The following is a 14,034-nucleotide window of genomic DNA, read 5'->3' on the forward strand; positions in this document are numbered from 1 at the left end:
TCTCTGAAAGACCTGCTGAGTAGAAAGTAAAACCTCTATAATTGGAGTGTGGGTTTATTTTTTAAAGCCCCACAGTGGTGTGGAAAATTAGTGAAATGTTTTGTTTCTATCCTGTCCAAATACAGTACCATTAATGTGATCCTAGGAGCAAGATGGGGCCACCTCTGTGGGATTCATCAAGATTTGGACACAAAATGAAGAACTAGAAGGAAGAAGCTACTTAAGTTCTCTCTCCTCTCTCCCCCTCCCTCCCTCTTCCCCTCTCTCCCCCTCCCTCCCTCCTTTCCTCTCTCTCTTTGTCTCTCTGTCTCTCTCTCTACACACACACACACACATACACACACACACACACACACACACACACACACGGTTACAATGGGAAAAGTACAGGTTTTGGAGTCAGAGACTTGGATTCTATTTCCATAAAGTACAATGACCATCCATGATTACAGACGACCACTGATGAAAGTTCCTGCCTGAGAAGTGGTGTATTGAGGGTGCAGAATGAGACATACATATTTTTGTATACAATCAATGAGGGAATTTGTTTTGCATAAAGGCATATATTTGTTACGAGGAATTTGTTTCTCTCTTTTTCAATGGGGCAGGAGAGAGAAAAAATAGATCTCTGTTCATTTAAATGCATTTAAAAATACAGACACTTAACACCCACACAAAAACACTAGCCCTGTAACCTTGGGCAAGTTACTGAACCCCAATTGCCCTCCAAAAGGCAAAATTAAAAATAAATAATAAATAAATTAATTAATTAGATAGATGCTAGATAGATAGATAGATAGAGAACTGGGGGAGGGTGCTACAGATGTGGGATGTTTCTTATACCCTTTCTTATAAGGTCTCTGTATTATTAGCTTTGCTTAATTGTTTTGCTTTGCAACAAGAGACTTCTCATAGAGTGGAGTTAATGTGTAAATGTTTGTAATTTAAAACAAAACACATCAATAGAACTTTTGAAACACTGTTGGGGTTTTTTTTTTCAGTTTAAAAAAGAGATTCTTGTTCAGGTGCCTTGAACTAGGAGGCTTCAGAAGTCGTTTTCCATTCATATCTGAGGCTTCTGAGTTTCTCTAAGTTGGTGTGTCTATGGGATTTATAGGATTTTAAAACAATTTGTCTCAAGAAATTGATGCATCGCCTTATCTTAAAGATTAATCTGCTTCGTAAAATCTCTCTTAATACATGGTGCATAAGTCGGCTCCCATACAGCCCTCATCCATATTTTCTTACATTACCAATGAGTGGGGTCCAAATGAGGGAATTTCTACTATTCTTGGAACTGGTCAATTCTAGGTGATAACGGTCATCATCATGCAAGAAATCTCCCTATATTCTTGCCTATTTAGAAACCCAATCATCATAAAAATGAGGAGGAGGCAGGAATATTCCACAAACTATAGAAGAAACGTCTTTCTCAGACGACTAAGTAAAAAGTATCTGTCAGAGGTGCTTGAGTTGGCCTGAGTCTTCCTCCCCAGCCCATCTCAGCTGTGACATCCGCTTTGGGGATACCCCTTGTCCCAGTGAGCCTTACAGATGCTCAGAGGAGCTGTCAGGAAGATGGCATTCTTCCCTTCTTGCTCCTGCTCTCTACAAGGGTAGACAATACTCTAGAGTCCTGTTCTGCTGGTTTGATTGGATAAGCAAGAAGGAAGCTTCCCATCCGCAGCCAGTTATTCCTCTTCCCATCCCTTTTTAAGAGACTGCTGCCATTGTCTTACCAATTGACACCCCTGAGTGATTAGACATAAAAATGGGCTCTTCTAGGTTTGTCCTCAGATCTCATTTGCAGGAAGGTCTCTGCCTCCCCATCCTTCTGGATGAAGGAGCTCAGGAATCATCAGTATTTTTGCACCTGCCCTCTAATACACATGCTAATGCAAATGAGAGAGCAACCACAGTCAGCTCCATAAGATTTTCCTTTTCCCCCTCTTAACCAACATGTCATATTTGGAAGGGCTGTAAGCTAGTGGACGTCCATGTTTTTTATTCAGATATTAACAACTCACTTTAATGTACTACTGGTTTGAAAAACTCTTTACAGAATTCATCACATTTAAGCTTGACAACAGCCTTGTAAGCTGGGGGTTATTTTTCCCATTTTATGGATGAGAAAACAAAAGCTCAAAGATAAATGACTTGTCCAAGGTCACACAGTAGGTGTCTTAGGTGAGATTTGAACCAAAGTCTTACTGGCTCTGAGTCCAGGGCTCTTTACAAAAGGTTTTCTGGAGTGCAGACTGAGAATCATAACCCTAGTGGCTGCCCTGGGCTCCTGGTTTCTTTCCTTGTGTCCACTCAGCTTATCTTCATCATTTCCTTTAAAAAACAAAACAAAACAAAAAAACAACCCACTGACAACAGTCTGACTCAAATTTACCGTGGGCTTTTTTCTTTTCTTTTTTTTGTCCTAGTAATGAAATTGTAAATGCAGCATTTCTTTCATTACCTATTCATTAAAGATATGACATGAAAACAGAGTTTCCATGGAAATGGCTCCATGGCTTCTGAGGACTGAGTAAGAATCTCATTGTTTACCCTACATGCCGGATAACGGATGGGGGCCACTGGCGCCGCAGAAGCTTCATGGAGCTCCTACAGGGGAAAAGGTTACCTGACTGGCATTCTGCTAAGTGCTTGTATGCAAGCACAGAGTTTTTGATCACTGGGATGAAGAATTTTATGATGGAGAGGAGAAGACTGAGTAGATTGTGAGCTCAAAATCTCTCAGCCTGTTGGAGGTGAAATATCTAAAGATGCCAAGAACGCCAAGTCAGGTCGTTCCAAATGGTCCTCGCGGATGCCGCAAGCCCACCCGGCATCCACAGAAATGGATTTTTCTGTTGAACAAATTGGTGAAATCCACATTGGTGGGACAGTGAGATGAGCGTCGTTCACTGAGTAATTAATCAGGAGCCGCCATGGCGACCAAAGGCAGAAATTGAGTTGGGGACATTTTTTTAAAGCAGCTGACACCACTGAAGTGGTTTTAAATGAGCCCATGAAATGTGGGACATTAGTTTGAAATGAGAGCTCTCAGTGCCTGAAATGCTCTGCGGAGCTCTCTTAATGCTCTGCGGCAACCGTAGGGGTGGGGGCCGGGGAGCTGGATTCTTTGTTCATTAACCCTCTATTGGAATACAGGGATGGCTGTTCGATTGGCGGACACACACCGGAGAAAGCTATTCTATCGATTTCCAAAGTTGGGGGGAGGGAATGAGAGGAGAAGGAAAAGATGCTTCCGGAAGGGCCCGGACTATTAAAGCTTTATTAAAATTGCAGGCTTCAACGTCATGGCGTGAGATTGGCTGTTACACTTTGCAGACAAAGTGATCTCATTTAGGCCTGATTTAGAAAACAGATATTAATCCAGTCCTGCATGACTGGAGCCCAATTTGCTCCAAACATGCCGGAAAGTCTCTTGTCCTATTAGGAATGAGTGATTCATGATGGTCGTTTGTGCTGCAAATCCTGACTACTTGTTTCTACATGAGGAGAAGAAAGCCAAGCATGAAGGCCTGCTCAGCAGAGATGGGGACTCCAGAGGAGGATCTTAATTAACAAAAACCCACCTCACACAATTAGATAAGGCCTGGGGGCGGGTCCAAGGAGATATTCAATTCAATAACAGATTAATTGCCTACTATCAGCCTGGTACTACGATGAGGCACTCACTGAGGCCACCAAGATGACAAGTCACTCATCCCTGCCCTCAAGGGGTTGACACTCCACTACAGGAAGGAAATAAATACAAGAGATAAATTAGGATGCAGGTTAGAGTGTGATGCCCAGAACTGGTGAGGGAGAGAGGTCCGAGAGATCCAGGGAGGCATCGATCCTAACTAGAGAGGGCAGAGAAGGCATCATTCAGGAAGTGGCCCCTGAGCAAAGGAGATATCAAAGGCTGGTGCAAATCGAAAGATCTCTTTAAAAGTTTGCTCCCAAAAGCTATGGCTAACTTAATATTGTGGGAACTGAAAATAGTAATATTGATATGCTGCTATGGACGTGCTTCAAGATTCCCAGACTCCAAGAAGGAGCTGGACACATAGCAGGTACTGATTGACAAGAAGGGCCGATTTCAGCCTTGTGGGCCTCTCCTTCAGCAGGGCAGAACACTATCCTCTCTCCATTTTGGAGACAGTCTTTGAGAATTGTTGGGACTTTTAAAGTTTATTGATTTATGTTCAGTGTGGTGATGAGCCTGTCCAATTGAATCACTCTGGTCCTGTGACAACTGGCATTTGTGCCGTTACTGGGCACATACTCAAAGACTTCTCAGTTTTGGAGAACTTGTGTGTGCATTACAGTGGAAAGGACTGTGGCTGGAATCAAATGATGATGGCTTCAAATACAATTTCCAACACTTTCTACCTCCCTAGGCCTCTGTTTCAAAGTAAGGCACTTGGACTAGCTGAGAGGTCTCTCTCAGCACCAGAACGAGGGCCCTTTGACATTTTAGAATTTGTCCTCTCATGGACTGAGAACACATGTGTTGAGAACCCAAGTTTGCCTTCATGCCATGATGAGTAATTGGAGTATGGCTTCAGTGGGTGAGAAGTACACATATAATAAGAAAATGAAGTGTAAGAAAAAACTTTTAAACCGTCTGACTGACTCCCCTTCATATGACAAAATCAGTGTTCTTTCTGCTTACGATTGATCTGAGTAAGTATGGCAGTTAATGAATTTGCTGTCCCTCCTCTGCTCCTGTCCTGGGCAAACCAGCTTTCTTGCTGGTCACCAAACTCAGCATTCAGTGACTAGGATGCTCTCTCTCTTCATCTCGGCACACTGGAACCTATTGCTTCCTTCAAGCCTTAGGAAACAGGCACCTTCCATGGGAAACCTTTCTCGGTCTTTCTGGTTCTTAGACTTCTCTCCCTCCTCACATTATTCTATATCTACTTGTCAATCAACAACCAGCAAACATTTCTTTTAGGAGAGATATAAATATAAGGAATGAAACAATTCTTACTTTCAAGTTAACAGTCTGTTTTACATGCCTTGAAAGTCTCTTCCATCTCTAAATCTATGAGTAAGCAATGGCCCTTCCATGGAGCACCCAAGATTGTTTCTGGGGTAGGTCATCGGCAGAATTTTTCTTTTTTAAAAAAATTTTATTGGGGCAGCTAAGTGGCTCAGTGAATAGGGCACTGGCCCTGGAGTCAGGAGGACCTGAGTTCAAATCCCACCTCAGACATGTAACACTTACTAGCCATGTGACCTTGGGCAAGTCACTTAGCTTCAATTGCCCCTCCAAAAAACAACAACAAAAAAATTTTTATTAAATTTTGAGTTCCCAATTCTTTCTCCCTCCAGCCCTTTCCCCAACCCATCAAGAAGACAAGCAATATGATCCCAATTATACACGTGAAATCATGCAAAACATATTTCCATATTAGCTATGTTACAAAAAAGCAAGAAAAAGAAAGTAAATATATATACTTAAATCTGCACTCAGACTCCATCAATTTTCCCTCTGGAAGTGGATAGCCTTTTTCATCAGGGGTCCTTTGAAATCATTTTAGGTCATTGTCTTGATAGAGTAAGTCATTCTTGGTTGATTATCCTTACAATATTGCTGTTACTGTATACAGTATTCTCTGTTCACTTCATTCTGCATCAGTTCATATAGACCTTCCTAGGTTTTTCTGAAACTATCCTGTTCATTTTTTTATAGCACAATAACATTCCATCAAAATCATATGTCACATCTTGTTTGGCCATTCCCCAAGGGATGGACATCCACTCAATTTCTAATTCTTTTCCACCACAAAAAGAGCTGTTATAAACATTTTTGTGCATATAGATTCTTTTTCTTTTACTTTGATCTCTTTGGGATACAGACATGGTAATGGTATTGCTGGGTCAAAGGGTATGCATAGAATGGTTGGACCAATTCACAGCTCTACCAATAGTACATTAGTGTACCCATTTTCCCTTCTCCCCTCAGGCATTTGGCATTTCTGATAGGTGTATGGTGGTACCTCAAAACTGTTTTAACTTGTATTTCTCTAATCAGTAGTAATTTAGAGGGAAGGCATCTCCAGTCATCTTGATCTATAGCAGGCCTCTGGACCCAGATGGCTATAGATGAGAAAATGAGGCTGGTGACTTTGCACAGCCCTCCCTCACCTAAATCCAATTCACTTGAAAGTCACTAGCATGGCATCAACTTCCTGAAGTCACAGTCATCTTCAAGAATGAAGGACAAACAGCAGCAAGTAATTTAGAGAATTTTTAATGTGATTATAGGCTGTTTTGATTTCTTCTGAAAACTGCCTATTTATAGGCTTTGACAATTTGTAATTGGGGATTGGCTTTTATTTTTTTTTATAAATTTGACTCCCTTCCCTATATATTTGAGAAATGAAGCCTTTATCAGAGAAACTTGCCATAAAAATTGACATTACTTCATCATCTATAGTACCTTTTAGCAAAATATGGTTTCCCTGATTATCCCTTTTAATTAGGTCTAGCTTTGTTTTGGCTTTGTCTGAGATCATGATTGCTACCCTTGCCTTTTTCACTTTAGCTAAAGCATAATAGAGTCTGTTTCAGCCCCTTGTTTTAACTCTGGGTGTGTCTTTTTGTTTCAAGTGTGTTTCTTATAAATGACATATTATTGGATTTGAGTTTCTAATTCATTCTGCTATCTGCTTCTATTTTATAGGTAAATTCATCTCCTTTACATTCATCACTAAGATGACTAACTGTGTATTTCCCTCTATCCTATTTTTTTCTAATTTATCCTTCTCATTTTCTCTTTTTACCCTGTTCCTCCTCAAAAGTCTGTTTTGCTTCTGACCACTGCCTTCCTTTTATCACTGTCCCTTTTCTTTTATCCCCTTCCCTTCCTGCTTTCCATACCCAACGGAGTGTGCCTATAGTGCCTATATAATATATTCTTCTCTCTTTGAATTCTGATGAGGGTGAAATTCAAAGAGTGCTTGCTCCCCCACTTCTCCCTCCACTATAAAAGTTTTTCCCTGTATGCCTTTTTATGAGAGATAATTTTACCCATTCTTCTTTTCCCATCCCCCATCTCCCAGTGCATTCCTCTTTATCATCTCTTCATCATTTTTTTTTAGATCATCCCAACATAATTGACTCCTTCTAACTTCCCTAATAATGGTAAAGTAGCTTCAGGGAATTTCTCCTATACCTGGAATCCAGAATTACTTTGGACGATGTTCTGTGTATCAGAATGTAAGCTCCTGGAGGATAAGGACTGTCTTCATATCTGTCCTTGTATCTCCAGCCCTGGCACAGAGCATAGCATGTTGTAGGCACTTTTAAAGGCTTGTAAAAGTGAATGGATTTTAATTGCTTGCACAAAAATCCCAGAGAAAAGGGAGTGGGACAGGCAGGGGCAGAGGGTGTCATAAGCTGGATATTTCAATATGCAGAGTTCTGGACCAGGTGCCAGGACACTGGGCATGGCTCTTCAGAGCTTCAGGTGTGGATTAGATGATCTCAAATGTCTTGTCTTTCTCTAAAACCCTAGGAAACTTCTCTCCTCAGACACTCTGCCAGATGAAACCCCCTTTTCCTGTGTGCACTGCCAAGTCAGGAAATTCCAGGACGACCAGCTCAGAACCCCTCCTGTTTCTATCATTCTGTGATAATTCCAGTAATGCAAACAGCAGGCCTTCATGGGGTGAGGATGGGGGAGGGCAGCCAAGGGGGAAGGAAAGATGGAGGGAGAGTCCTTTAGCAAGGACAGGAAAACTCCTTCCGCTCCCCACCCCCCACCAGCTGGAGAAAATGTCCGTTTTCTTTCCAAAGCCACCTAGAGATGCTTTGTCAGGCAACACATTGCCAATGCATCTATTCCAATTACTTCTTGCAAAGTATTTCTTGGAAGATACAAAAGGGGTCTAGACTTTCTCAGAATCACATAATTATATATGGTACTTGGGGGAGGAGGGAGGAGGTTTCAACTGGGCCTGCTCTGGCAGGATCTAGAAATGAGGACATCATCCCTCTCCCTCATTCCTGCTTTTTAGTGGCCAGGGGAGAGAAGCTTGGTCAAAGAAAGGGTGGGGGAGGGGCTTGAGTATCTTATGATATCATGTGGCCAGAGCACTTGGCAAGCTTCAAGTATGGAAGGGACCTCAGAGACCATTAATCCCAACCCCCTCATTTTATAGAGGAGGAAACTGAGGCCCACAGACATGGGCTGTGACTTTTCTGTGACTACACATCTGGTAAGTGGCAAAGGCAGGATTTGAACCTGGGTCTTTCCTGACTCTAAGCTCAGCATGCTTTGGCTACCCTGTACTTGAGATTCAGGGATAGTGCTATGCCTCCTAGGTTGCAGGAACCAGAGGCAATGGAGAAGGAGGAAGAGTTTGGGCCCAGGCTGCTGAGGGAGTGTGCTGAGAGTTCCTGGACCCAGCCTTCTAGAGAGAGAAGAGACATGAGGCCTGGTCTTCAAGGAGTAGTGGGAAAGCCTTTCATGGGACAGATGGCGGCAGCTGGAGGGGCGTGGGACTGTAACACAGTGTCTTGACCCAGCCTACTGGGAAGAAGACCAATGTGTGCGTTGACCCAGCATTGGTGGAGGGTCAAGGGTCTGGGCTATGATGTGAAAGAGAAAACCTTGATCTGTCTCCCACCAGAACCATGAGTAACCTGGACTGTGGAGGCCCCATGGGGAGGAGTTTGCCTTGTCTTCCTCTGACTTCATGGTGAGTCATGTCCCATCATAGTCTTACCAAGGAATTTTTATTGATTTCTTATTTAGGAGATAAAAGGTAAGCATAGATTCTGGGCTTCTCACACTAAGAGAGCACAGTAAGCCACCCCAGATTTTAGACTCTTACCTCTACCCAAATATTTTGGGACATTCTACTGACAGAGACTTGAGGGCAAGTGACTTGCCCCATTTTCCTATTGAGATCCTCAGTGGTTTTCTCTGCTGGGAGACTTGGAAGGGAAAGGCTTTAAGAAGCCGGGCATTGTATCTTCTGGGATCCTCTCCAACTTCCCGGAGCTCCTTCTCCCCCTCTGTTTGACTGATACTCAGCATGCTTTCCTGGCTATGGGCAGAATCACATGCCTTCAGCTGCACGGGCTACCCAAAAAGGGGCCTGGGACGGCCCATCATTTCTTCTCCAGCAGAACATGTCCTAACTTGGCCAGCACCTCCACTAACAAACCCTGAGGGAATTCCATTCCCCAGAGGTCTCTTGCAGAGTTTACAGAAATGCCTGCCTGGCATGTCTAGTCCACCCTCCTTGGCCTGCAGAGGGCTACTCTGCTGACACTCTTCAGCTTGGGGAAGAATTTCCGTGCATGGTCAAGGTCATCAAGGAAAGAAGGGGGTTGAAAGATGGGGCAGGTCAGGACTGTGAGGAAGGGCCATGAACCAAAAACCCTTGGCTTGGTGGGTCACCATGGCGACGGGTCTTACTTTGAGCTGGAGGGTGCACAGCTTACTATACTTCCTGCTGCCTCACAGTTCTTGGGTGGGGGGAGAGATGGTTAGAGGTTATTATTTTTTTGGAAATCTGTTTTGTGTTAGATGCACAAGACTGGACTCAGAAGTTCCCATCCAGTGGCATAAATTAGAATTCTGAAGCTTCCCAGAGAATATTTTCTCAGAGGACCCCCCCCCATTGATTAATTGTTAAATAAACATGTCCCTTTTGCAGACCACCCAACATTCAGTCAGTCGGTCAACAAGCATTTCTCAAGTGCTTACTACGTGCCAGACAGAAATAGGGGGGATAGAAACAAAGGTAATCGATATGGTGGGGGATGAGGGTCAGCCTGATGTGCACTGCTGAAGCGATCTTGCAGGATTATCTTGCTGCTCTGGAGTTCTAAGATTTGGGAAGTCTCAGAGACTGGCAGTTTTCCAATGTGCTTTAACTGTGTTCTTCCTTCAGCCTCAGGACAGTGGATAAGAATTGGCTCAGATATGATTAATTGGTGTAAAACGATTCCTCAGTGACTGGAGTGTGCCTAGGAGAGGAAAGGAGACCTGAGGGTCACCAGCCCTGCCCAGAGACCCTCCAAGTGGTAACCTGAGTCTGGAAGAAAGGGCAAGGACCATCAAACCACAGTGGGCACAAACCCAACTCATGGGGTACCCTCACATAAGTAGAATATTTTCCATTTTCAACTTAAAAAAAAGTGATCGATCAAAACCCCATCCCCCAACACACCCCACGTTCCTAGCTGGCCATGGAACTGGATTGAATGCCAGAGGACTTGGGTTCCAATCCCATCTCTGCTACATACTCCTTGGGTGATACTGGACAACCCACTTTAACCCCTGAGTCTCAGTTTCCCCATCTGTTAAATGTGGCTACTAATGCCCATAGCACCTACCTCAAAAAGCTGAGAGAACACTCCAATGAAATAAGGTAAAGAAAGCACTTAGCAAAGTTTAGCAGGCTCTAAAAGTGACAATTAGTGCTACTGTCTGTGGGATCCTGAGTGAGTCACTTAGGTTCTCAGGGCCTAAGTTCTCCAATCTGTAAAATGGGGAAGGGGAGAGTAGATGATCCCTGTGTTCCCTTTGAGCTCTAAGGCTTAAAAGCCCAGCTTGCTCCCTGGCTACATCCCTGGCTCAGGACACACTTGTCTCACCCAGGTCCACACTCACCCCTCTCCAGCTCTGCAGGACAATCACCTGTGTTCAGAAAGATGGTCTTGAGCGCGGCTCTGCCCAGTTCTCAAAGGAAGCTTCAAGGACTTCTACCCTCCTAGACTTTCTAGGTCATGGAGATTAAAATCTGTTAAAGAAGAGAAAAGAGAATTTCTTTCAAAGGGTAGGGAATGGAGGATGTTTAGTCTGAAGAATAGCAGATGGGTGTGGAGGGAGCGAGATAATTGTCTTCAGAGATTTGTCCGGCCTGCAGAATGTTTAAGCCTGGAAACAGAATTTGAGGAAGTTTATATTTGTGCTTTCAAGTTTCTCTGTGAACGTTCCCATTTTTGTGTTAATTTCCCAGACAAACTGAAGATTATTCATTTCCCACCCTCTTGGCTATATTGGAAAAGTTCAAATCCACCAATTTCTTCGATTGGCTCATTCTTAGCAGAAGCTTCTAACTCCATTTTCAGTGACTACCTGAAGGGACAGAGATTTTATTACTATTTTTTAAAAAATGTTGCCTGTTCAGTGAGCAGCAAAATGATGTGTACCCTAGATTTTGGAAGACTGGGTTTCAAGGGTTCCGAAATCAAAGGAAGTGTTCCATAATTCAGTGCCATAACTGGGGTGGAATCACTGGAACCTTGATGCCCAAGCACGGTTGAGCTCCTTCCCCATGGTCTTCCTTGGGCCTGCTGTCCCTACACCTTTACATCTTCAGGGATATCCTGCTGCTGCCTAGTGAACCCACCCATAACAAGGATCAGCCCCTCTCCTGGAGCCTCTTTGGTGGCTGCTGTCTTCATTCTCAGAGGACCCAGAGTCCTGCACCCATCACCTATTCTTTGACCGGGATGGATTATTTGTTGTATCCCTCTTTGACGTAAGTAGCGGAATTCCTAGTTACAATTTTGCCATGGCACAAAATTTCACAAAGGAAGGTAGTGCAAGTGGGATAAGAAGCCATTAAGAGTGAAATTCCAAAGACAAAACAAACATATTCCAAAGAAAAAGAGAAGGTGGAGCTGTGTGGAATGCCTAAGGATCTCATAGAACTTAGGTTTTTAACAGGCCTGTGTGATAACAATAATGGCCTCTTACACTTCTGCAATGCAAGCTGAAATATATAAAACCTTTTTCTTTATCACAACTCTTGAAGGTAGGCAGTACCCATAGTATTATCCCCATTTTACACATGAGGAAACTGGGGTTTGGAGAGGTAATATGACTGATGAAGCTTGTAAAGGGTCTGAACTGAACCCAAGTGTCTGACTCCACATCCAGCACTGTTCCCACTAGGCCACACTGCCCCCCTGCAGACGAGAAGAAAGAAGAGAGAGCTGTTCATAGGGAAGGAAAATCAGCTTGTTGCTTCTCTAACTATAAGACAGAGGACAGACAACACAAAGGGATGTATTTGGCTCTGCTTGAGACAAGAGAAAGTTAAAATGGAAATGTATCATTCTGGCACCAAGCTTGGATAAAGTGTCAGTGACAGACCGTGGAGACAAGTCAGAATGGCTCAGGACTCGCTTTGTTCTCCTCTGCCAAGGAGACCAGCTTCAGATGGCTCCAGAGAGGACAGAAATGATTAATAAGGAGTTGAAATGCAGGGAAGGGAGGGTATGGTAAGAAAATACCAAGTGACATTCACTAATTTTGTCTAACAATCATGGCCATTTTGCTCATCCTGGCCTGTCTCTATCTTGTCTGTAGCTGGCTATTGCCCCCCTGTCCCCCACACTAGACCCACTGTGAGCTCCTGGAGAGTCATTTTTCTTTATATAACTGCCTGGCACATAGTAGGTGTTTGATAAATGGTTTTTGATTTGACAAACTGCATGCTCAGGTATGGAAAGTCGACTGTCAGGGATGACTGCTAAGTCACTACTGGGAAAAAAAAATAATGGAAAATGAATGAACTGCAGAAATGGAAAAGGACCCAAGTTCATCACTTGAGCATAGTAGGCCATCAATGGCACATAGTAGATGTTTAATAAATGTTTGTTGACTGACTGAAGGGTCTTGACTTTTAAAGGGAAAAGGATGGAGGTTGTGTGCAAACAGTCATGTACAAAGGTGGGAAAGGGTGCAAACGTAAGATCAGTGAGCTTGATCTCAATTACTGGAAAAATTCCGGAACATATTATTAAAGGAAAGGTTTGTGATATTTAGGAAGAAAGGGCAGCTGCTATAGACTAATAGGCACCACAGCTCCCTGAAGAGCAGGTCCCTCCCAACTGGTAGCATTTCTTTTTCTGGGGGGGGGGCAGGATGTGTGCATCAAACAGACAGAATGCTAGGGACAGCGGATAGCTAGATTTTCATCAAGTGTAACAAAACTTCTCCCATCACCCCTGTGTAAAGGACCAAGAGATGACATTATAGTCAAGTAGACTCAGAACTGATTGAAAGGCCAGAGACATTGAGTAGTGGGATTGATGGGGCACTACCAGTGTGCCAGGATATCTTCCCAGAGGGTCCTAGGGACCCTCACTTGGTTCTGTGTGTGAAACATTTTTAACATCAGGGCATGGCTGAAGGAAGAGGTGGTGCCTAGCTTGTCAGATGTGCAGGTGACGTGAAGCTAAGAGGGGTAGCTCACACATAAGATGACAGAATCAAACTCTCAAAAGATCTCAACAGGGTAGAATTCAATCCAATACAAGCCCACAAGGTTTGATTATTTAAATGAAAGATAGAATTTCACAAGGATGAGTATAAAGTCTTACATTTAGGTTAAAAGAAATCAGTTTCAAAATGGGAGAGGTATGGCCAGATGGCAGTTTGTGAGAATTAACTCTCAGAATTTAACACAATGCATCACAGCATATCACAACACAGCACAACACAGCATAACACAGTACAGAACAGTACAAGAATCTGGTGGGTGCCGGTGAACTCCAGGCTCATGAGTCAACCCCATGACTGGGTAGCCAAAGGCTCCCAGGGCCATTATTAGCCAGCATTAAGGAAGGCGCAGTGTCTACAGTACAAGTGGGCAGGGTGGGCTGTGTCCCTGAGCTCTCCCCTGACCAAACCACATCTCACGGATTGTGTTCTATTCTGGACATCACATTTAGAAGCCTTTTTATTATCTGGAGGATGACCAGAGGAGGGTGACCCTCTGACCCGAAGGAGAAGACACTTGGGAGGGATGTAATAACCATGTTCAAATTTCTGGGGATGCTGTGTAAGGGAGATTAGGCCTCTTCTGTTTGACCCTGAGGGAAGAATGAGGAGTGAGGGGGAGGCTGTAGAAAAGCTGATTTGGGCTCCTTCTAAGGAAAAACTTCCTACCAATCACAAACTCTTCCCAAGTCGGATGGATGGGCTAGAGAAGCTGGGCTCCCTTGGGGAAGGGTCTCAGCAGAGTGAGCATCATCACCTCATTCAGGAAGGGC

At 43.7% G+C, this 14,034-nt stretch overlaps 1 long non-coding RNA gene across 2 annotated transcripts in view; it reads right to left on the reverse strand.

Annotated features, from left to right (window-relative positions):
* Positions 1–2,012: 2,012 nt before the first annotated feature.
* The window catches only part of LOC138172060 (uncharacterized), a 55,217-nt gene continuing 43,195 nt past the window's right edge, over positions 2,013–14,034 (reverse strand). The window contains exons 2-3 of one of the 2 annotated variants that reach the window (XR_011171035.1): positions 10,640–10,769; positions 2,013–2,337 (exon numbers count right to left, since the gene is read on the reverse strand). This is a non-coding gene — a long non-coding RNA (uncharacterized lncRNA). Of the gene's footprint in view, positions 2,338–8,762; positions 9,994–10,639; positions 10,770–14,034 lie in introns of those variants that run through there. The other variant, XR_011171034.1, reaches the window with a different exon arrangement.

This window comes from Petaurus breviceps, unplaced genomic scaffold, assembly GCF_028583685.1.
Source record: "Petaurus breviceps papuanus isolate PSGF00001 unplaced genomic scaffold, PetGlider_PUasm1.0 490, whole genome shotgun sequence".
NCBI classification, from domain to species: Eukaryota; Metazoa; Chordata; class Mammalia; order Diprotodontia; family Petauridae; genus Petaurus; species Petaurus breviceps.